Source organism: Anopheles aquasalis, chromosome 3, assembly GCF_943734665.1.
Source record: "Anopheles aquasalis chromosome 3, idAnoAquaMG_Q_19, whole genome shotgun sequence".
Classification (NCBI taxonomy): domain Eukaryota; kingdom Metazoa; phylum Arthropoda; class Insecta; order Diptera; family Culicidae; genus Anopheles; species Anopheles aquasalis.
In genome coordinates this window covers 45589064-45596563 of record NC_064878.1, presented here as the reverse complement: position 1 = coordinate 45596563, position 7500 = coordinate 45589064, and the positions used below count along the sequence as shown (strand labels likewise).

Below are 7500 nucleotides of genomic sequence, written 5' to 3'. Positions count from 1 at the left end.
CTTTGGGTGTGAAGGCAACACTCGACGAGGGCGCCAGTGGGGCCAGAGGGAGCCAATAGTAAAGGGAAAAGGGAAGGGAACTCGACCAGAGGGAGGACGACCGAAACCGAAAAGATCGTCTGGACAATTTTTTTTCGTTCCCTTTCGTGCACTTATCGAACAAAAGGGCGTAAAGAGAAGAACTCCCGAATCGAATGGAAAAATGGAGGAAAATCGAATTCCACCATGGGACACCGAACACCTTTTAAACACGTAGAAAAAACTGCCGTTGGAAAAAAGCGAAAGCGAAGGTAATGGCCGACACACAGGATCAAGTTACAGGCAGACCACCACTCTCTGGACATGTTCTTCCGCTTGGAATCCTGTGCCCTGTTGCGGCAACTGACTACGAGAAGGTAGTGGGGGTGGGTTGCCACCAAACTGGGAGGAACTAATTTTCACACACGAGTGCTGCTGCTACCACATACGTAGCCGACAAAATCACGATCGAAACCCTTTTTCACCACAAGATACCGTCACAACGGATCGGAAAACTCACTTTTCCCGCACCGGGGTTCAAACGGGACGCGTTAAAATCGCTCGATGGAACAGCGCGTGACGAAAGCCGTGACGACGACGACGGGACGACATAGAGAATTTTCCCAACTTTCACGACGATGATGACACTTTGCACACACTTTTGCCTCTCAGCGGTGCTACCCTAGTGCTCTCATTTTCCGGCGCTCGCGCTCGCACTCGCACTCTCTTTAGCTCGTAGCAGGCGATAGAGCGATGCTAGCGTATCCTTTCGCACGCACTGCTCGCTCAGTTGTTTGGGCGTGAGAGCCAGGAACGCCAGGTGAAGACAGGGTGATAGATTTTCCCTTTTTTCCTGCTGCCACTGCTGCTGCTGCTGCTGACGGATGGAAAATTCATCTCGCGAGCGAGTTATGCTCCTCTCGTCGTTGCCGCGCTATGTGTGAGAAGTCGGACCGCATGCGCACTGATGGCCAGTGCCATTTTGGCTGCTCATGGGCCCCCTCCGGAGGTCCCGGTGGAAAAGCGATACAAGGGAAATTGGAAAAAACTGTACTTCGATGTAGCGTTTGCATGCGAGTTTAGATGTTGTAGCAGAAATTTCTTACTTATGATCAAATATAAAAAGCGCAGTGCTTAGAAACGTATTGTGTTGTAGTGGATATGCGGCAAGCAATCGCGATCACTTAAGAAAAAAACATTCCTGGGAGCATTGTCAGGATGCAGAGAAGATTTAAATATTAACCAAGAATGTGGAATCGCGGAGGAACATCGTATACCATTTATTTCATCTTTTATCGTTTTGAGCAACGGGATCAATTGATGCAGGCAGGAATGAAAAGCGCATAATTTTGAATCACTTGAATACATTAAGAGATGAATACCGAACATTACACCAAACAATGAGGAAGAGTAGGTTAAAAGAAATCCGTTGTATTTACGCTTGAATTACTTATTAAAGCAACATGCAGCTTTCTTAAGTGTTATGGAGCGAATGAGGATGTTTATTTAAACGAGGAAATCTTAAAAATTAAGCCAAGAAAAATCTATCCCGATAATCTTTACCAAAAAGTAATCTTTTCCGTTAACACGTGCAATTCGAAATGCAGAGACTGGAATCGATTGCGAGGATCAGTCCCTTTTTTAAACTGAGATCAATATACAAAGCAAATGTGCAGTCATTCTAATGCTTGGCTAGCATATTAGGATAGAGATTAAATTGCAACAAAAATCCATACTTGTTTACCCGAATGCAAGACTTGACTGTAGCTAGAAACCTAAAAAAGAGGGTGATCTCCACCAGGAAACAGCCACCACGGTGCTTTCTTCGGATGTCACCGTCAGAGAGGAAACAGATTAAACAAGAAGAAAGCAATGCACACAAGACCGTGATTTTTGTTTTGTTTTGTTCTTAATAATGTATTTTTCTTGTTATTCATAATAAGTTAATTGTATTTCTATACCATTTTTCATTATTTTTATTTTTCCTTTCTTCACTTTCTTATAGACTATATTTTGTTTACTTCCTCGACTTCAGCGCACTTTTACTGTCGTTTGTTTGTTTGGTTTTTCTTTCTTCTTGTTTCCGCCCGTTTGCTCGCAATCCTTTCGCAGCTACAGTTTTCGCGTCTTCCGATCAGCGTGACCAATATTTTTTATTTTATTTTTTTTTTTGTTTGCTTTACCCCTCCGCGGCTGCTCCACGGCTTTTCAACCACCTATTTTGTCGCCCCCAGCGCTCGCCGACCGGTCGCGTGTGTAATATTTTCGATATCTCAAAATGTGTAAAAATGGTGATTTTCCTCCTTCCATCCCGTATCTTCTGCTGCGGCTTACCTCTTAACCTCTCGTTTTTTTTTTGTAAGTTTCACTCTCCCTACCATCGAACATCGTTCTTTTCATTTTGTTCTTCCCTTTATTTTTTGCCCAACTGCTCGCACATTACGCTTAGTTGTTATTGAACATTTCTGGCTTGTTATCATTTATTCCATTTCTCCCCTCGCCTAGCCCATTGTCAGCTACTACTGCAGTTTTGGTTTTGGTTTTCTACTTCGTTTTACCTGCCCCACCACCGCAGGGAGGGGCCCTACTAATGAGTTTTCTTCCTGTTTCCATTTTCCCGAACGCTGTTCCATCGTGCTGTTTGGCGCTCCGCCTCCCGGATTTTGTGCCGATGGTTTTCCGTGTGCTAGTGGGTACATTTATTGGTCAGATGTCAGATGAGTGGGTTTGTTGGTTTATGCTGGAAACTATTGTGCCCGGTGTTGATCCCACGGCATAATGTTTCACCATAATGTCATGATGGAATGCGAAACCAAACGAACACAAGCTTTCGTCACAGGAAACGGATTCGGAGTGTAGAACATAACTCCGTCATGGGTCTCAAAATTATAGCATCAATTACAGCTAGTGTTGCTATTGTTTGCAGTTGAATAATTGTCCAACATAAACGGCACTAATGTGTGTCACTAGCGCCATGTAACGCACAGGGACACAAACTCCCAACTCCTCAAAAAAGCCTCACCAAAGAAACACTTTTGCATTTTTACTGCAGGCGTTCGGTTGGATTCGCGGGTGACTTTGTTCTCAGATATCGCTAGGTATGCTGACATTACAATGCACCCCAAGCGGTGCCCTTTGGTACGCCCTTTCGCCTGGTGCTTTTGAAGGGTTTGAATGTTTCTTTTCTTTGCTTTCGTTTGGTTTGTTTGTATTCCACACTTTTAACCATTCGAAGGACATCCGCTTCCCACGCTAGGCTCAAAAAAGGCTCTTTTCCATTCTCCGCTTTCTATACGGCAAGATAGAAATAGTGGTTTTACTTCTTTTTTTCTTTTGTTGTATTTCGCCGATTCGCTCCCGTAGCCGCGTGTGTATTGGTTCATCTAACCATCCTATTTAATGGTTTCCTTGTCGCATTAAAAGCATAAAAACCTGGATTACACCATTTGATATCTCCCAGCATTAGTTTGTTGCTCGATATGATGTGTGAATCATGTGTTGGGTGAGAACGGGAAGGGCCCCAAGCCCCGTTTGGTTGTTGGCCCAAAGGAAAAGCTGCAAAACCGGGGAGCTCAAAACACGCCGATTATAAATAGTATTCAAAACAAACGGGAAACGGGAGTGAAACAGGAAAACACTGTGCCGTGTGTTCCGGTCGCGAAGCTCCGCTGTAGTTTGATTAGTACAGCACTCTTCGTGTTCGTGACGCCGGTAGCGCCGTTGTTCCCTTGGCTGGCGTCTGATTGATGGGTTGATGTGGGGAACTGATGTTTTCCGGCGACCGGATGCCGAATGGCTGCCAGGGCGTATGACAACGGGCAGTGCATACTAAAAACCAGTCTCTCCGGTGACTACTCGACCGTCCAGGCCAAGGACGACCGTGATCGAGTCAATCACCGCAAAGACCAGCATAAGCCCCTAGATGCACGGCCCCTAGTGCTGCCGTCACCGACGGGATGCAGCCACTCCGAAGCCACCATCCGGTCGCCAAGCCACAGATTCGGAGCAGGAAGCCTTTCGTGGTCACTTCGGAAGGGTTGTTTCATTTGGATATAAGATACAAGCTACAACTATGATTATGCACCGAAAGGGTTCGCTTCCGATCCGCGCGCGCGTGCGCGCACTGCCGCAGCATCAAATTCCCATCTCCCCCGGATGGCCATATCCGCAATCGAGTTAAACATAACACATTTCCAAGGAAACTATTTCCGTTCATTGTTGTACGTAAAATTAGAATGGTTAAGCATTGTCCGGGACAATTCTTCGGAGTGTTTGTATTTTTTTCTTCTTGTTTGTGCACTCTTGTGTATGTGTGTCGCCTTGTGCCTGATATCTTTGTGCGGCCCATTTGTTATCGCAGCTCCTCCATTCTCCTCTGTGCGTGTCGATTGTTTTCTTTTGTTCTCGATTTGTTGTTTCTTTTGTGCACTAACTTACAGTTGGTTTTCGCCGCCCCCCGCACAAACCTCCCCACATATGCTGGTTTTTGTTTAATTAAATTCTTTTTTTACCTCCCCCGTTTTTTCGTTTTCTTATTCTCATTTGTTCATCTAGTTTTTGGTACACAGTTATTGTTTTTTTTTCTCTGCTGCTTGATCGCTTTCTCCTTTTTGCTTTCCTAGCACATTTTTTTAGTTCAAGTTTTCATTCCGGCTAGCTGTCTCATAGGGTTTAAGGGCCCATTATGTTTCGAATGGGCGGTAGTTTTGTTCATTCCCATTTGTATTTCGCGCCACTATAATTAACATTGCGAGTGGTTCTTTTATTTGTTCATTTTTTCTTGAGACTATGTGAAATTAGGCAGTGTGTAGCGTTTTATCCTTTTCTTTCTTCTATTCCTTTTTTCTCTCATTCTATGTTTCTTGCATTAGACAGCTGTTGGTTCAATCATGTCGTTCATGGGTGAGTTGTGGCAGAAGAGACCGAGAGAGGGATATTTCCGGTAATGCTACAAGTTTTTTTTACTCTAGATTTTTGCTTTCTGTTTTGTAATGTCACTGTGCGTCTACTATGGTATTATGCTGTATGCTTTTGTATGATGTGTGTTTTTGGTTCCAGTAATGGGTTTCTCTTTAATGTGATGATTCCGAGTTTATCGATCATTACCGCTCATCGCAATCGATCGGCAGCAAGTCGATCGCCTCATGACGCTATTTGTAGCTATGCTTCATTCTCGACCACCCTTTTTGATTAGTTTGATACACCAAAAACCTACGAAACACAATCCTGCGTTATCTAACTTAATCGTTAACGGCTCAACTGGTATCGTCCACCCTCTCTCTCGGACGAGGCACCAGTTGCCTTTTTGGGACACCAGAAGCAGTGTGGCGGTGGTGAGCCTACGATTTCCTTTCTTTTTTTTTTACATCAAAGTAGAAGCACACCAAAAAACAAAATTCATTCACGAGTGGGGCGCGGAGGCATGGTTTGATCCGCAATAGAGTATATTCCTTCCTTGCCGGTGATTAGAAACACTTTTCGTTATTAGATTCATTAGCTTCATCTGTCGCTTATTCGTCGGTCCAAGTAGCTTCACTCCTACGTTTCATTTCCTACGTTGAGCGCCCAACGATCGTAAAGTAGTGACTCGGTGGAATCCGCAAAGGTAAGACTTCTCGAGTGAGCCGCCCAAGATAGTCGCTCCGCGGATTCCACGGCAAGCTACCAAGCTACGCGATCGTTAGCTTACGTGATCGTCACCTGTTTACGCTCTAATATTGCCTACTCCCACTCCACGGCTCTTCGCATCCTGCACATCCCGCCTATCGATTGAAAATGAGCCCCTTATTTTGCATTCAAGCGATAGGGGGATGTTTGGTGCGCAACCGTTTCTTCTCCGGTCCGACAAGGAAGGAAAATGCGGTTCCTAATGAACGAAACCCAGCGTCAAACCACCCGAGCGAGTGATCCAAGATCTGACATCTGAGCCCAATGACATACGCGATGGATCAAACGACGGGAGAGAGGCGAGTTCCGTTCAGCCCCCCACACCACACCCCACTTACGCCACAGAATTACCCCGGACTTTCGGATCGGTTTTCAACTTTATTCCTTCCGCTACCGCTTGTATATTTCGATTTGCCCGCAACTACAACTTCCAGAGTTATTCGGTATGAAAGCTCATACAGACACATGTGGTCACAGCCGGAAAAGGAAAATGAAAAACACACTCACAATGAATGATCGCGAATGTGGTGAACATGCTGGTGGGAAAGGGAGAATGGGAAATGTCGAACCTTTAATCGGGTCCGAGATCAAGCGAACACTGAATGGGCAAAAAAGGGGGGGGGGGGGGGGAGAGATAATTTAACTTATATCCTATAATTAGCACAACATAATCACAATAACGAAAGCACACGTTTGTGCTCGTTGGGAGCTTAACAATTTGATAACACAACATGTGGAAAGAAACGTCATTAAATCTCCGACAACTGAGTGTTTTGTTCGACAATAGCTTAGTCGTAGTAGTAGGCAATGGTTAAGGAAACAATTGAGGGACGACGTTGCTAAGAGAGGAACGTCTATAAACGGGTAACTTAGTTATGGCTAGTTATGGCAATGAATGAATGTCTGACCATATGGCTCTCGAGAATGGCGTCGTTTCTGTTGGAGGATAGGTTGGTTGGTTCCCTTTCTTTTTTAGTTTGTATTTATTGCCCCTACACAACGTGGAATACACTCTGCCACAAAGGTTTCAAAAGGCTTAGGTCCCACCTCTTGCGTCGTGGTAGTAGCCTCACTTTGGATTCTTAGTTCGTCCGTACGGCGTATCTAAGGTTATTTGTGCTATTTTCAAGGGAATTTGTTTCGCCATCCCTAGTACTAGGAAGGTGCGAAGAGTGTATACGGTGTTGTGTTTGTGTGGATGTGTATAAGTATTATGTGGTTCCCATTGGTATTCTATTTTGTTTTATAGTTGGATTTAAAAAAGAAGTGGTTCCGCATTGGACAAGGACCTACACCCGTTGGTGCGCGTCCGTTTTCGTATCCTGTTCATGTCATAATCGACAAGAAACAAATCGGGATCTGAGTGACATCGAGGGGGGGGGTGACATACATCGAGTGACATACATCGAGGGTGAATCTCACAAAGCTGGTCCCAAAGAGGAATAGGAGTAGAATGCTACGAAGCAAAAGTCAAATGCTTCACTGCCACAAACCAGGAACTGAGTCTAGCTGAGCGAGAGCAGTTCCTGAGCATGTCTTCTGTTCAAATCGATGCCAATGGAGGCACCAGCGTAGCCCATGGTCCTTTAGCGTGTGCTGAGCTAGAACTTGAGCATTTTCCAGCACAGAACCACTCAGGAACGGGATCCGCCAGTGTCTGTCCCGACAACGCCGTCGTGAACAAGAGCAAGGAGCAAAGCAAAAACGAACGGACACTCCCGCTCATGGAAATACCGTGCGTGCGATGTGCAGGAGAATGGAAGGGGTATATAAAAATACTCGTTACTCTGGTTGTTAACGATTTAACAGTAAACT

At 45.1% G+C, this 7500-nt stretch overlaps 3 protein-coding genes across 6 annotated transcripts in view; all 3 read right to left on the bottom strand.

Annotated features, from left to right (window-relative positions):
- LOC126577287 (guanine nucleotide-binding protein subunit beta-1) overlaps positions 1-814 on the bottom strand; it is a 5140-nt gene extending 4326 nt beyond the window's left edge. Inside the window, exon 1 of one of the 4 annotated variants that reach the window (XM_050238789.1) lies at positions 539-814. The gene's annotated coding sequence lies outside the window, so the exon portion shown is untranslated. Of the gene's footprint in view, positions 1-241; positions 338-538 lie in introns of those variants that run through there. The other 3 variants (XM_050238792.1, XM_050238794.1, XM_050238791.1) reach the window with 3 other exon arrangements.
- Positions 1-7500, bottom strand: part of LOC126577262 (putative mediator of RNA polymerase II transcription subunit 12) — a 222942-nt gene that overhangs the window by 60963 nt on the left and 154479 nt on the right. The gene's annotated exons all lie outside the window — the stretch shown is intronic.
- Positions 2143-7500, bottom strand: part of LOC126577296 (uncharacterized WD repeat-containing protein alr3466-like) — a 16452-nt gene continuing 11094 nt past the window's right edge. The window contains 1 exon segment of the mRNA XM_050238805.1: positions 2143-7500. This exon segment is cut by the window's right edge and continues 2993 nt beyond it. The gene's annotated coding sequence lies outside the window, so the exon portion shown is untranslated.